At 35.2% G+C, this 17915-nt stretch overlaps 1 protein-coding gene across 1 annotated transcript in view; it reads right to left on the bottom strand.

The window, feature by feature from the left end:
- The window catches only part of LOC150097249 (uncharacterized), a 550351-nt gene that overhangs the window by 228484 nt on the left and 303952 nt on the right, over positions 1-17915 (bottom strand). The gene's annotated exons all lie outside the window — the stretch shown is intronic.

Genomic DNA, 17915 nt, shown 5'->3' on the forward strand with positions numbered 1-17915 from the left:
AAAAAGAGATACTAGAATAAATTAGTGATAATAAATGATTAGGCTTAATCAATCCATTATGAAAAATTCTAAAAGAATTCACTTTAAGCTTACTAAGTATAGAGGTTATGGGGTAAAGATTAATGCATGATTAAAAAAAAAAAAAACTATCATTTAAAGTGCAAAAACTATCTATTTTTAACAAGTACACACACACTGGGACATGTCTTGTGCTGCACTAATGCAACATAAGACAGTAGACATAGCCCACAATGAATGTATTAAATACAGCACGTTAAAAAAACTTACGAAAACATCAAGACTCGCTAAATAATTTTCCAGTGTTTTTTTTTTTTTTTTTTATAAAACCAATTTTCACTACAGAAAACATCATCATAGTAAATTAATTTACTATTACTAAGTACTGAAAAGTTATGGTTAAAGCCCTATATTTCTTTCTCCTGACAGTAAATTTTTCTATAATGTATTACATTTTAGTTTTACAGCCATCAGTATTTAACTCATTTTCATTACACTTTCTGCTACAAAATACATGCATTACAAAGTTATTATTATTATTATGTGGGCATCTCTATGGAGGCCACAAACTCACTGCAGGGGGCTTTTAAACATTTCACAAACCACTAACCATATCTGTCATGCTTTATTTTGAACTGACAAAGCACTTATAACTGACTCTTGCAACAAATTCCATTCACTATTCTCCAAGCAAAAATCTAGTCCACTTTGCTAATCAGTTTTTTTTCGATTTCCATGGATGATCCCTTGTTCTGCCCTCTAGTCATGTATTGAAAAATTTTCTCTGCATTGTGCTGGTTAATGATGTATCAATGCTGTCGCCAGCTGGTGAGCATGATTACGAGGCATGGTAAAACAGGAAAAAGTTACTGTCAAAAAGTGAGCTGTGCCAAAAAGATGTTGCCAGAGTTTGGGAGCTGATAAGACAGTATCTTACACAAGCAATCCATAACTGCATGCTAAGAGTTAAATAGATAAATAGAGAATGAGTGAATTCTCTATTTACTCAAGCAATACTAGAAAAGAAATTATGGAAGAGATATAAGACAGTCAGTATTGCTACTGACTATCATATGTATGAGAAATAAGTATAAAGTGCAGACTAGAAAGATGCCAGGCATGATAAATGAATAAAAAAGAGAAGATTAGCCAGTCAGTCCAAAAATAATTGTCATTGTCAACATGGGCTTGTAAAAGGTAGGTCTTGTTTTCACAATTTACTTGTATTCTATAAGTGATGAATATGTTTGATAAGGAAGATTCATGTATAGTGATATTCTCAGAATTTGCAAAAACATATGATAAATTATCACACGTTTTTCATAATAGTAATTTCATAATATCATCATAATAGATCTGTGTATAAGCTGCAGAATATAGGAATGAATAATAGACTAGTTAGATGGATTGGAGACTGGATTTCTTAACAATATCAGCAGTTGTGTATGATGGATATGTTAGTGGCCCTCAGGGTTCTCGGATCCTGGTTGTTCAACTTATTTGTCAATGATATTTCATGTGGATTGAATGGGGAGCTTCAGTTGTTTGCTGATGATACAAAGTTGGGAGAATTATAAGGAGCATGGCTCATGTTAATTCTCTTCAGGAGGATTTGAATAGACTTTGAGCTTAGACAAATGAGTGAGGTTGTACTTTTAATAAAGTAAGTGCATAGTGTTGCATTTTGGAGTGCAGAGATAGAAGTTGTGTACTATATTGATGGAACAACTTCAGGAACAACATCTGGGTGGATGGTTGACAGCAGACTGAAGATTAGAGGGTACATTGGAAGCATTGCATAAGGATATGGTTGTGACTCTGTATACAACATTAGTCAGACTGTTGGACTACAGTGCTCAGATTTGGTCCCCTAGGTTTCATTGTGATATGAAAACATTAGAGAAGGTCCAGAGACAAGTGACTAAGACACTATAAGGACTTTTGGAATGCTGCTTATGGAGAGGCATTAAAGGAATATAAATTACAGAGTTTGGTGGATATCAGGAAAAGAAAAATGATACGATAGAGACGTTAGTGAAGAGATTTTATTGGATTAACATGAGAACAAGGATTAATTTGATTAATATAAGAACAAGAGATCATCCTGGAAGTTGAGTAAGGGTGTGAGGTGAGGGCTGTGAGGAATGTATTTTTACATGGAGAATTGTTAATCTGGTATGGGTGCTTGTAGGATGATTATAACTCATGTTGATATTTATGAAAAAAACAGATGTCTAAATAAAACTAATAATTAACTAACTAAATTTATTGCTAATTAGATTACTAAGCCAATATTTCACCTTGGTCACCAAGGCATCTTCATAGGCACAAAGAAATAAAATATACTGAGCACATGTAATACCATAGTAGGAAGGCAAACACAGACTAAATGTAAAATTTACTCACTAATGGGCCCATAACAAGAAACCTCAGAAATTTCAACTTATTCATATTCATGATGCACTCTGGCTATTTTACCTGGTAGGGAACAACCTACAAACAGATTAAAGGCACAGCTATGGGCTCCCCCCCCTCTCCCTCCCATTGTCAATCTTTATATGAAATATTCTAAAAACATGGCACTAAACTCTGCCCTTCTCAAACCCACAGCTTAGATAATAAGCTATACTAATGATTATTTGGTCAGGCAGGAATATGTTGGAAACATTTTTAGCACACCACAACAGCCAACACCTGAGGATCCATTTCACCACTGAAAAAGAAAACAATAACTGTCTATCTGTCCTTGACTGGAAAGTACATTCACCACATACAACACCACCATCCCTTCCAGCAGTGGCTTAGCAAGCAGAACCACCTGCTGATCTCCACCCATTTACTCAACCCAACTCTCTCCAAAAAATCTAAAACACAAAAAATCCAATGCAATCCCCTACATCAGAGGCATCTCAGATAAACTGCACACATTCTTAAAAAAGTATAACATGCAGAGCTCTTTCAGGTTTTATGAAAAATTAGCTACACCCTTATCTACTTAACTAAAAATCATCTCCACCATTTGGATCATCCTGGGATCTACACTATCCCCTACTCCCACAAGCTTAAATGCTTTGGACAAAAACAGGAAGAACTGCCTTTCTTTTAAGGTTACATGGTGGTCAGCATTCATAGTGAAGAATTTATGGACACAACATACGTGCTGGAATAATTACTTTAGCTCACATTAGGAAAGTAACATTCAACATTTCAACCTCTGTACTGAAGTCATCATCAGGAACAATACATATGTATAAGATACAAGCTACATGACACTCATTATGCAAAAGTAGGATGAATCTAAATGCTTGTTAATAATTTAACCTAGGCTGACCTCTTGTGAGAAAAAAAAATAAATAAAAATAAATTAATTAATTAAATTAAAATAAATTAAAAATTTAAAAAATTAAAATAAAAAATGTTTAGAATGTGGAGGACCCATCTGCAATCCATATGGCAACAAGAACAAGCCAAAACAGAAGAAAATCTCAATACAAGAGAAATGTAGTTCGTTTATATGTTATTTTTATTTTAAAAAAATTCCATGTTACTCCTCTAGTAAACATTATTTTTATGGCTATTTTTGTTTAGGAGTACCCCTTTTTTATAATGTCATTGGATTTTTACTCAATTTTTAGGGTACATTACTGACCTTTATCTAAGTCAGATGGCACTGTATTGCACTCATTATAAGGTTTAATGGAATAAAAACAGATAAAATAAAAATAAAAACTATAGTCAGCATGTTGGGATGCATGTGAGAAACAATCAGTTTGTTGATCTTTTTAGCATTGTAATGGTTGGACAAGAAAGTCTGGAAAATAAAGGAGAGTCCAACGGTAAGTCCAGCCTGGGAAGAACAGAGATTGAGGGATCTGTTAACAAGGGGTTTTGATAACACCATATTGTTGAGGGAAGAGGGGTGATTGGAAAATTTGTGTATGCATCTACCCTGTGTGTGTGGGTTTTCTGTAAACAGAAAAAAAAACAGAGAAAGAACGGGTGCCACAGGTAGATGTGTGGTTAAAGTATCTAGAAAAGGAAGGCTACTATTATTTTCTTTTTCTATAGTGAGCTGGATTCTGCGATGCTGTTTATTGAGATGGAGGAGGAAGGAGTCGAATGTGTCTAAGTCATGTGGCTGAATAGAGGACACATCATCAATGTATCTTAGTCAGATAGAAGGTTTGAGAATAGCGGTATCAAGAGCATGTTTATCAAAATGCTCCATATTCTTATAGGCTAGAGGGAAAGAGAGGGGAGAGCTCATGGCTGCACACTCAATCTACTTATAAATGGTATCTTTCCAAGTAGCCAGAATGAATGGTTAAATTATTATCTTTTTTTTTTTTTAATTTGAGAATCAGCAGCAGATTTAAAAAACCAACCTAATCTTAGTAAAAATGATTCCATTAAACTTTCCAAGATTTGGGAAACTAATTCTTAGGCCTCCTGCCCAACAGCACCCACAGAGGGCACCCTTCATAAGTCACCAGGCTTTCCTTCTAATCTTTTCCTTATAGTTTTGCATAATTTTGTATGTGTTTGAAAATTTTAATATTTTTAACATTGTTTCCCTGAAAATGTCTCAGTGACAGACAATATAGGATCGATTAAATGTGTGTTTAATTATTTATTTGTGCTGTTTTTATTTCATGATAACTTATAATAACTCCTATTTTGTTGGGATCCTACCAGAACTGAGACTTTCAATTAAATAACTGATCAGAGGCACCACAGATTTTCTGGGCATACTTTTGTAGCATGCTTCCCATCTAATCCCATAGATGATTTTTAAAGGTACTCGTGCCATAAATGTAAGACAAAATAACACAAAAACACAAGGATAATGATGAACAAAGTATAAATGGGCAGTATATTGACCTGAAAATTACAGGTCATCATCAGTGGTATATAGGTTAGTGAAATACAGGAACAACAAATAGTGGATTATTTAAGACATGAGAGCTATGTGGTGGTGGTGGTGTAAATATGACAATGCAAATGGTAAACTGCAGACATAATTGATTACTTTTAAAAAAATAAATAAAATAATATAAAAAATAAAGTAATAAAAACGTTATTGATGATGGTCGATCAAAATAAGATAATAGAGCATGGCTTTGCACTCTATTTAAACAAATGTTTGGACTTGTGGCAGCACCAATGTCTAGCCATTAAAGTTTAATGCTTCATTCATTGTTATCCTGGTGTTGTGTTATTTTGTCTTACATTCATGGTTCAAGTATCCTTAAAAAATCAGTTACTGTTCCTTCACAGGGAAGAACTGACTAAGAAGACCAATAAACTTGGTAAATCATCTTCTTACAACCTAAGTAGGTTGTAAGAAGATGATTTACCAAGTTTACTGGTCTTTATTACCATGGATTTCCTTTTTTAAAAAAGCTGTGATCTAGATCTCCCAGAGCACACCACACATATCTTACTGCAAGTCTATCTCAAGTCCGTAATCCACTGTGAGCTGCAAAACATGATCTAGCAATTAATATTCATCTTATCATTGAGCTTCAAGAACACAATATCAAAATTTTATATCCTCAGCTATTACAACAATTACTTGGCAATAGTTTTAACTATTGCCAAGCACTCAATATGGCATATGTTTAACAAACACAAATGACATCTGGATCACAAATTTAACAACCTGATTGCTAAGCAAAGCCTAGCTCATACTATACCAGATAATTGGGTAGTCGACATCTCAGGATGCCCTTTAACTGAAAATGAAATTCCTGTTCTTTCAAAACAGCATGAGTATGCTATTGTTTCTAAAAAAAAAATACCATACTTGGATTTCCTTCTCAACATTGAACATAACATATCTACTCCCTCCAGTGAAGCTGCCATCAAATTTTGTCTGGAAGTCTCCTCCATATTACTGAAACCTACTACCTTTTTTCTAACATTTCATGAGCAGAAATTAAAGCTTTAAGACACAACACCCATCTCATAAATCAGACAAAGGAAAAGCCACTGCAGTGATGAATCCGTCAGAATATAAGAGAAAAATCTCTCTTACTACAGGATAGATCCACTTACCAGCAAGTACTATCCAGAAACTTGACTAGAATCCTTTTAAGAGTCAGCTCAGAAAGCTAAACTCTAAACTATTAGATGAAATCTATTCTCGATGGAGATACCACTGACAAACTTAAGACCTATTTTGCTCGTATCCCATGCTTCTATGGTCTGCCGAAGATGAAAAAAAAAAAAAGCGTATCTCAACCTCCAATTGTAGATTGTATAGATTCTATTACTTATTGCACTGCCTAAAGTTTTAGCCCATCTATTACAGTCACAAATTAGCAACTCCTGTTCTTTCATTAAAAATTCTCCCCATTTCCTATATGTAGTGAGAAATCTCAAATGTGTGTTTAACCGTATAGTTGAGAACACAGACTGATAAGAAAATAACTATTTATTAATTTATTGCTGACATTTCACTGGTTCTATCCAGCATCTTCAGAACACAAAAACAGTTTGTCACAGTATGCAAAACAACCACAATCAGGTATAACAATGTGACTAGTTAGAAACAATTGTAACGTGCAACACAAAGACTAAGCGCCAAATTAAGTGGCATCTATGTTTTGAAAAAAAAAAAAAAAAACAGAGAGAGAAATCTGGTATCCAGTATTAATTTGGTCTTAAGATGACTGTCTTCCAAATCTCTGGTAAATTTATACAGCCATACTTGTTGAGGCTTGAAGTATGTTTCAGGGCTTCTGTTGATTCAAGGAACTACCTCTCTGACTTGTAAAAGCTTCTGTGCAGCACTTTTTTTTTTCCAACCGACCCTGTGTGTAAGTGTATCTAAAGCATGATCTGCTAGACCTGACTTGCCATAGCAATAGAGCCGAATATATTTTTTATGTTCACTGAGGCGGATGTCCATAGTTCTTCCTGTCTGTGCATAGTAGGCTCAATGACATGAACAGGGCACCCCATAGATTCCTGAATGTAATAAAGGAGAGATTCTGTCCTTGGGTGAATGGATGAGAGTTGCCAATTTCACATATGGTTTAAATACAGTGCACAGTTGGTATTTGTTAAGCACTCAGATATCTTTTCAGATGTGCCTTTAATGTATGGGATGGTGACAGTTTTGTTGTGGTCTTCTGTGGTAGACACTGGGGGGGGGGGGAAGAAGATCTAGGGAGCATTTAGTATTTTGTCTATCTTATGGGGATTATAGCCATTGGCCAAGAAGGTGCAACATAAATGAGTGAATTCAGCAGTGAGAGCAATGTCATTGAAACAAATCACTCTAGCTCTGTGGGCTAGTGTTTTTAGAATACCTTATTGTTGAGATGAGTGATGGTGTGATTGTTTGTGTAAATATCTCCCTGTATGTGTGGGTTTTCTATAAACTGAGAATGATAAGGAACAACCATCTGGAAGACGTGTGATTAGTGGATCCAGGAAGGCCAGACCGTCATTAGTTTCCAGTTCCATTGTAAAGTGGATTTTTGGATGCTGGCTATTTAAATGCGCTAAGAATGTATCAAATGTGTCTGGGTCATGTGGTCAAATAGCAAACACATCATCAACATAGCATAGCCAAAACCTTGGTTTGAGTGCAGCTGTATTGACAGCTAGCTTTTCCAAGTGTTTTTTGTCAATCAATCTATTAATGAATCAATAATTAGCTAATTATTCATTAGCTGAAATTAACACTTTGCTAAGTATTAATTTCTAAATATAGGTGTAGTCAAATTTTAAAACAAAGTGCTGCTGTTCATCTCTTAATAATAGAAAATAGTCACACTTGAATGCAATGTAAATTGGAGTGTTCATTTGCAATCATTCTCTTAAAAAAAAAAAACAATACTTTATTAGCCAAAGTACAACTATGTGCACAAAAATAATTCAAGAGTAACAGTGGGCTAAATTTGATTATATCATAATTACATAAAATAAGAAAATCATCATATACTTATGTTTTTACTTTTAAAGTAATTTCCACTGTTCAATGGCGTCTTGCAATCCCCTTCACTGCAAATGGTCATCCTAGTAGCCTTCTTGCAACCCTCTAGCTCACATTACCTCCACAACTCCTCTAAAGTCAAGGTTGCCCTTTCTTCCATTTTCCTGGTGGTGACCAATTCATCACTCTCTCTTGGGCCATCCCTCCTGTGATATCCATTAAACATCCCATCATACCACTGTAAAGATTGACGTTCCAAGCGATATTCCAAATTCAATCGTGCTATAATGGTCTAATTCCAAACTCTCTGCAGGTGATGGATGGCTTGCATACTTCGTTGTAAGCCATCCATCTATACAGCTCTTATACAACACTTCCGCCTCACATTCAACATCGATCCTTCTTCTGAATGTCTCTACTCCACAGCAAACTATTCAATTGATTAATAGCATTATGACCTTGGCTGATACCATCATTTATATCTTTCTCGCATGTTCTCGACTTATGAATCATAGATCCTAAGTATCTGAAATGATCCACTGCCTGATTATTGACTAAAAGATCTAAGTCTCTGCCTACTCCATCAACCACCAAATATTTTGGCTTGGTAAAATTCACTTTTAGACCTCCTATGCTGTAAACATCAACCAGTTTTCTCATCATAAAATCAATGTCACCCTGATTTTGAGCAGTTATCACCTAATCATCAGCAAACCATAGTGAATGACACTGTTTCCAATCTCAATTTCCATAGATCAACATGAAACATTCCAACATGCTAACAATACATCAAGGTAAACCTTAAAAAGGGTTAAAAACATCCCAAAATGTTATTTTGGTGTATATATGATGTTACAAACTCAGCTGATACCAGTCCACCACAATTAAAAGCTACTCTGCACCTTTTGCATATTCTCTTAATTAAACTAAGGATTGGTTAATCTCTTGTATTGATAATATTTTCATCATAAGACAGATCTTAGAGGGAAAAAAATCTCCAAAGGGCAGGAAACACATTAGATTTTTGTGGATCTTGAAAAGGCTAATGATTCAGTTCCCATTAACAGACTCTGGGAGATATTTTTTCTAAGATCTGTCTTATGATGAAAATATTATCAACACAAGATTTTCCAGCAGTAAAGCCAGATTGTTTATCAGACACAAAAGGCAACATGCTTCTCTAATCTTGTAGTCATAATTTTACTTAACTTATCATCATATATGACATTTATATTAATATTACAAAGATTACACTGAGCAACAAACTGAACATTTCTATCTTGAAGGAAAAGTAACATGTTTATTCTGTCCTGAAGAAAATGTAAACAAGCCTGATCATTTTCACATTGAATTTGAATATGAATTTAAAACAGCCCTCTCTTCAGTGTTTTGAGAAATTATTTGATGGCATACTTATTGCATTTCATATGAACCTATATAACTATATGTGAACTGACTTATTAAACTTCAGTACGTTTGATGATTTTCTAGATTCTGCTGATTGCCAGTGCTTTATTAAAGAAACCAACCACTAATCAGAAGACCAGCTAGCAAATAATCATATTACTATTACTACTACTGTCTAGGTCAGGTTATGCATAGAGGGAGTCAAAGTATAGCAGCGTCAGAGAGAGAACTGTCAAAGACACACTTTGGATTGGAGGCCTGGCATGCCTTGTCAGACTCATGCTTACAAGTCTTTTATTCCTACTGCATGCTCTAATCTATAAATTTTAGCAATATTCTAACATGAAAGACAGAATAAAAAATTATTCTGTCTTTCATGCATTTTTTGCATTTTTCAATCTTGCATTTTTTTTTTTTTTAATGTGGTTACCACCCACAAAAGGTTATTAATAAACCTACAGTACATTTGTACCATGGATGGGTTAAGGATTTTTTTTTTTTTCATTTTTATCATTTTATGTATTTTTTTTGTAATTTTTTAAAATTTATTTTTATATACTCTGGAAACCCTGCTCTAGGAACCAAACATGGAACGTTTTCAGCCACTTCAGGCCTCCAATAAGTGGGACGGTGGTTTCACATTGGGGCGATGAAATTCATCTTCCATCTAAATACAATCACAAACATCCATGTCCATGGCAGGTTGGTTGGAGAGCAGGTATGCTAACCATTCAGCCAACCAGTGTGACAATTTTTTTGTTTCCCACTCCACTGACTAACCTTGTTTTCTCTTCTTTGGCTGACTTCCTCATCTAGCCTATTCTTGGATATGCACATCATATCGAAGCCTCTTCAGCCTCCAAAAACCTCAGTATTCTTTCATGTCCTAAACATCTTCTCTTCTCTTCTTCAAGTGTCATCCCCTAAAAGGAAGTTGGTAACCATGTCACACAACTTTTTTCTTTTGCTGCTCTGGAACATTTACGAAGAGCCTCCATAGCTTAGTCAGTATAGACAAAGCCCTTTGGTCGGAAAGACCTGGGTTCGATTCCCGTCAGTGACGTGACGAACCTTTATCTGGTCTCTTTCGACTAAAAGTGAGTTAGCCGATCTCATATGGAGGTAGGGGTTTTTTTCCACCCAGAAACTCGGGTTTTTCGTCCCTCAGAACAGGCAAACTGGCCCTGTGTGCAAACATGGTTACAGTCATGAATACGTCCCAACCATATGCCGGTCCTGAGCCCGGATAAAATTGGGGGGTAGAAAGCAATGGTGAACTACCCTATAAAAATCTCACCAAAAAAAATACTTTGTGGGCAATGCCTACAAAGTCACCTAAGGTCAGAAATGACTGAAAAAGGGAAAATCAGATCAGAACATTTATGGTAATTCAAGCCAGTCCAGTCCTTAATGTCTTCAAACCACATTCTCCTGGGTCTACCTCTCCCCCTTTTTCCATCCAGTTTCCCTTCTAATATTAATTTCTGAATGCCTTCTTGTCTAGTTAGATGTCCAAAATATTCAAGTTTTTGTTCTTTAATGATTTTCATTAATGTTCTTTTCATTTTTGCTTTCTTTAAAGCATCTTCATTTTGTATTTTCTCAGTCCATGATATTTTCAACATTCTTCTGATGGTCCACATTTCAAAAGCTTCTAATTTTTTCTCTGCTTCTTTATTTAGAGTCCAAGTTTCACTGTTGTAGAGAAGGCTTGATCAGATATAGCATTTTATTAATAATTTTCTTGTGTCTATGTTAATGTCTCTGGATGTTAGAACAGTTTTCATATCAATAAAGGCTTTTCCTGCTATCTCTATTCTTCTTTTTATTTCTTTAAGGAAATTTCCTCCATCTGTAAACATTTGTCCCAAATATATAAAAGGCTGAACCTGTTCAATTTTCTTTTGGTTACAGTTATATTTAATTTCTTTTGATATAACCATGCATTTTGTTTTCTTCAGGGTTAATAATTAATCCCATGTCTAAGCTTCTGTTGTAAATTTCTGTTACTAAGTTTTGAACATCATCTTCAGATTCAGCCATAAGGACCATGTCATCTGCATACCCTGAGATTGTTGAAGTTCCTACCCTCTATTTTCACACCCTTCAATTCTGCAATAGCTTTAAAAACTTGCTCGCTATATATATTATACAGTAAGGGTGATAAACACATCATTGTCTTACTCCTTTTTTCTGATTTCAAAGTTTCAGAATATACATTTTTGTATCTTATTGTGGGCATTTCATTACAGTATATATTTGTAATTATACATAGATCTTTTCCTTTTTAACCCATTATTCTGTAGGATACGTAATCTTGTTATCTATTGAATCAAATGCTTTGGTGTAATTAATAAAACAAAGAGATGTGCTTTTCAGGTTATCGAGGTTTCTTTCACATAATGTTTTCAAATTGAAAATTCCTTCTCTTAAAGTTCCTACCCCCTACTTTTACACCCTTCAATTCTGCAATATTTTTAAAAACTTGCTCACTATATATACACCCTCTGTCCAAAAAAGAAACCGAACTTTTCTAGTTCGGTTTCTTTTTTGACCAAACTAGTGTTGTCGAAAGTGGCAACCTTCATTAGTGTTGTGTCAAATGCTTATGACATTTGTTTCATTAGAAGTCTAGTTATAGTGCTAAGAGTGACAGTGTCTTTTGATGAACGGTCAGAAAATGAGTTTCAAACAGAAAGCTGCGATTGACTTTTGTGTCAATCGCAGCTTTCTTTTACAAAAAGAAAACTTTTGCCAAACTTTTACAAAAACTTGGTAAAAGTTTTACCAAAACACATCAAATGTTTCAAAAAGCATACTGTGATGAATGCTTATCCCGTACTCAAGTTTACGAGTGGTTTAAATGATTTCAAAGTGGTCGTTAGACGCTTGAGGAGGACGAAATGCCAGGCCATCCAAAAACTGATCGAAGTTAACCTCCAAAAAGTATGTGATTTCATCAAAGAAAACCTGAAATCGTCCATGAGATTGATTGAAGATGAATTGGGGATTCCAAAATCAACTGTGCACAACATTTTGACCGAGAGTTTGGGCCTTCATAAATCGAATTCACGATTTGTTCCCCACAAGTTGACCGATGACCAAAAAATGTATCGAACTGAATACTGCAAGGACCTTGTAAATTATATGTCTTTTCTTAACTTTATCTTATTGTGGCTTGCTTATCTGTGATCTTACTTAAACTTATTCCCCCCCTTTTTTTTTCTGTTGTTAGTTACACCTTGTGTTATAAGTCTATCTAACGTAACAGTCCTGAGAAATCACAGAATGTCAATTAAGAAATTTATTTATTCGTAACAACTGTGCCACTTAATTGATCTTTTTATGTTGGAAAGTCAGGGCGAGAAGATGACAAAAGTTAATACCTCTATACAATATCTTTATATGCAAGTCGTGGCTTGTTACTATATTCTATTCCCACAGGCTCGTTAATATTTTCAGGATAGTGCATTGGCTAAGGAATGAGAACCAGGTAGTTACAAAACAAAAACATATTTATTATCAAAATAAAAGATGTGATACAGAGCACATAAAAGTTAATTAAAGATTAACTTAATCAAAAGCACTTTGACACATAAATTTACTTGCTATCTGAGCCACAAAAATTATAGTGCTTTCACTAGCAGAAAAACCTGTTTTGTCTTGATATAAAAGTGACACAACTTGGCTTACAAGTATGCATAAGTATTCCAGGAGGAATTACATTCAACTTTCTTCCGATATATTCAAAACTTAAATGACACTAATTCAGATACTATCACAATCAACCTGTGAATTAGACATACTTAACAATACATAATTTTCCGTTGTTTCACATTCACTTTTCCTGCTAGTTAACAAGTAACCTCTCCCAATCCTTTACGGTTTCTAGTTACATACACATAACATACTACAACAATTTAATGGCATACTTGCTGACAATCTTGAGAGGAAAGTCCGACATACATTCTGTTATACACATTGAATCCTTCGTCTGGTCGATCCTCGAGAACTTTTCTTCGTCGGATGCACTGGGGTTCTGCCATAGCTAGCGGGAGCCTAGAGCGAGCTGGCAGCGGTGAACATTGGGCGATGATGGCGGGAAAATGATTCTCCTGGATTGCGGGAAGGAGCTCCCGCAGACCTCGTAGGTGAAGAGCCAAGGATAAAAAGCCTAGAACCACATGCTGCATTGCCATTTATTCTATTTTCCTTCCTTTGTTCTTAAGTAAGAGTATTCCCGGATTAGCCAGAAGCAATGAAAGAACTGGCGTCATCGCTGGCCGCTTGACTATATGATTTTGGTAGTATTCGACGCTAATCCGGTGGAATTTTTATTAAGCTCTTAACAACAAGTCTAAAGTGCAGGTGCATTCTAACAGCAAATTATTCTTTTACATTTTTATATCTAAGTACATTTTTTTTTTTTTGAATTCAGACAAAACAATTGTAAAATCTCTAGCGAAATTTCTCTTAAAAATTTAATTTCTTGCAAGATTTTACAAACTCATTAAAAAAGCTCATAAGGACTCAAACTTCCTTGAAACAGTCGTTACTGGTGACCAAACATGGTGTTTTGAGTATGAGCCCAAAACAAAGTGCCAGAGTGCTGAGTGAAGACCACCAGAAGAGGGACATCTGAAAAAAAAAAGTCACTTGGAGAAGTCAAAAGCAAAGACAATACTGGTTTGTTTCTATGATTCCAAGGGCATTATCTACAAAGAATTTGTTCCACCTGGCCAAATAGTTGATGGTGAATTTTATCTTGAAGTTTTGAAGCGATTGAAAGTGAGAATTTGTTGCATATGGCATGAATATCGTGATGCAGGCAGCTGGTCACCTTTGCACGATAATGCACCATCTCATCATTTGAACAGTGTGAGACAGTTTTTGAGCAAAAACCAAGTTTGTGTGTTGGATTACTCACTGTATTCACCTGATTTAGCATGAATATCATGATGCAGGCAGCTGGTCACCTTTGCACGATAATGCACCATCTCATCATTTGAACAGTGTGAGACAGTTTTTGAGCAAAAACCAAGTTTGTGTGTTGGATTACTCACTGTATTCACCTGATTTAGCATGAATATCATGATGCAGGCAGCTGGTCACCTTTGCACGATAATGCACCATCTCATCGTTTGAACAGTGTGAGACAGTTTTTGAGCAAAAACCAAGTTTGTGTGTTGGATCACTCACTGTATTCACCTGATTTAGCACCCTGTGACTTCTTTCTCTTCCCCAACTTCATTTGCCGATGAAAGGAAAGATACGGCACCATTGAAAACGTTCAAGTGGCAGTAACCACAACCCTCAACAGTATCCCAAAAACTCATTTAGCAAATTAATTGACTGTGCCAAATGCTGTATCGAAGCTAAAGGAGAGTATATTGATTGAAATAAATGATTTGGATAATTAGAATTGGCCTGTGTCTTATTTTCTATCAAAAGTTCGATTTCTTTTTGGACAGAAGGTGTATTATACAGTATGGGTGATAAGACACATCCTTGTCTTACTCCTTTTTTGATTTCAAAGTTGTCAGAATTCTGAAACAGAATTCCAAGTATTCTATACTGTTGTGTATTTGTCTTTTTTCATCTTTCGTTTATAAGTTCTAATACTGGTTCTAATATCATCCAGGTTTTTTTCTTATTGTATTTAATTTTTGGAATAATCTCATTGGCTTTCTCATATATTGTGCTTCTAAAATTTGACCATCTGTTTTCAATTTCCCTTGTGTTGCTAAGTATATTGTCTTCTGTTTTATATCCTAGATGATCTAATATTTTCCTAATTTCTGAGTTAAACATCCTTATGTTGTCAGGTATATTCAGAGTGGTCAAGTAAAGTCTTTTAAGTATGTTTGTTTTTAGAAATGTTTTTTAGTTTAATCTTTAAACTAGACACAACAGGGTTATGATCTGAACCTATATCAGCACCTGGGTATGTTATAATGTTGGTTATAAAACTTTAAAACATACTTTTTCTCCCCTCTCACCCTTTAATACTTTATAAATCTAAAATCTGTCCAACCTTAGAATATTCTTTTTGTATCTGGAGTAGCAAATCAAAAACCTCCCATAAAATGGTGGATGTATCTAGAAAAGATATCTGACCCTCTTTTCTTACTAAATCCCTTTAGCAGCTTTCTCCTATTAGATGCTTTCTTTCTCAATTATGTCCTTTCTATAAGAAATTGAATGGATGTTGCTCCACTGAACTGCAGCCACTGTCCTCCACTTTCCTCTAATTTTGCACAACATGGGCAACTTCTGGTCAACATCCATATACTATTCAGCTCCAGATGCATCAAATCAACTTCATTCCACCTACTTCAGTCCTTTGGAACAGTCTTCTTTATGTCTTTCTCTAATACATATAACTTGCAACTCTTCAAGAAAAACATTAACAGATTCCTTTCTTGTAATCATTTATCCACACACAGCACTGTTATAAGTCTTGAGATATCTTGTGTGTGAGTGTGTGTGTGTCGGTGGGGGGGGGTTGGCACACACATATATGTAAATATTAGTATCATGGGTGGACTAAGAATTAAATAATCTGGAAATCCTACTATAAAAACTAAACTATTCAACTTTTTTAAGCTGCTTTAGGAATCCAATAAGCAGTGGTGGTGATTACACACCAGGCAAAGAAATTTATCAACTACCTAAAAAGTCATTCTCACAGCATCCCTTCATATGTAACTAGAATAGAGGGACATTTCCAATGTAAAGAAGCATTACCTTCAAACTCAGCTTTAAGGAATCTGTAAATATTTATTGAAAAGGCGTTTTATCCCCAACATTTCCATTCCATCCATCTGTTCATTGGACATCAACAGATGCTGTATGGTCACTGAGATGCTTGGTGATGTGTCGCACCAGTCATTGCCATATGGTCCTGTTGTATGCTTTTCTGGAGGCTTCAACTGTCTGAAGATCAGTCACTCCACACACACACAACCATCCAACCATCTCATTGACAGTCTAGGAACTTCACCTTCTATTACTGTTCTGAGAAGTCCTCCTTCCATCCTTTCAATGTGTCCAAAATATTTTAACTTCTTTCTTCTGTCAATATCCTTAAGGAAATTTAAAGTTCTACTGATCTTATCTAACACTCATTCATTTGTACACCTTTCCATATATGATATTCTCAACAGTCTTCTGTAAGACTGCATCTCCAAAGCAGCTATCCATATCAGACTTCTTTAGGTTCCAAGTCTCACATTCATAAGTCACTGTTGGAAAAACAGCTGCATCCAAAATCTCAACTTTGTTCTGTGGTGATAGGTCCATCCTTCTAGATTTTAGACAAGTCTCTGACTGCTGTTTTAGCCTTCCTAATCTTCTTCTGATGTCTATTGAATAGCAATTCTTCACATTAATAATGAATCCCAGGTACTCGAACTATCTCAATTCTTTCTCCATTTCCATTAATACACAAGAAATAAGAAAAGTCTCATTAAGTTAATCTCGATAGTGATATCTTCATGTTGGTTCAGGAAACAAGAGTACACAGGGAATTTGAAATATTCTACATCCTCCTTTATATTCCCTGGCATATAGTAGCAACCAACTATATACTTCATTCTGTTAGTCTCAAATGACTGCTATCTGCTTTCCTATCCTCCCCCTCCTTATGTATCTTTACTCATTTTTTTTTTTGTTGTGATGTTGTAATAGATTTCACGGTATGATATGAACACAGATGGATAAGAAAATAACAATTTATTAACTTAGAAGCTAATATTTTGCTGGTATTATATCCAGCATCTTCAGAGCACACAACACAAAGTTTGTTACAAAAGCAAGACAACCAGAATCCGGTGCAACAGTGGGGCTAGTATAAGTAATTGCAGCATGCAACACAAGACTAAAGTCCTAATATGGCACCATCTAGGTTAAAAAAAATAAATAAAATAAAATAAAAGTTTTGAAATAGTAGTCCAAATGATAGTCTTAGAAAGATAGTCTTTTTTTTTTTTTTTTTGGCTTCAATTATTTTATGATTAGCAAAACCCTTTCTTCCATTCTGCTCCCTAATCCTCTCTAAAAATACTTGTATCCCTTGCATTCTATAACCTTTGACCAAGCTGAGCTAACCAATCTCTAAAACTTCTCTCCCTTATTGGTAATACTTCTGGCATTAGTATATATAAACTACAGTTTATATTCAGCATTCATTCATTCAGCAACCTACCATACATTCATCTTGGATGATTATCTCACTAAAGTTAAGAACCTAGGGAACTACATTCAGCAGCATATGATTGGCTCCCAATTACTCACTTCAAGGTTGCCTTGCCTCACACTCACCTGTACCCACCCCCTACAAAAAATATTCTAGTTTCCCTGACTCTCCCTGAACAACACTTTCTTAAGAAACCTAAATTCAAATCCATTCAAATGCAAAACATTTCATCAAATTCACTCCCTACATCCATACCATTCCTCCTACACACAACTGTGCACAGACTCGTGTGCAATCCATACTGTGGCAGCAGATTCACAACTGTTACTTTCTCACTCTTCTTTTTTG

This window comes from Typopeltis vanoorti, chromosome 17, assembly GCF_054136105.1.
Source record: "Typopeltis vanoorti isolate ZY-2024b chromosome 17, IOZ_Tvanoo_1.0, whole genome shotgun sequence".
Classification (NCBI taxonomy): domain Eukaryota; kingdom Metazoa; phylum Arthropoda; class Arachnida; order Uropygi; family Thelyphonidae; genus Typopeltis; species Typopeltis vanoorti.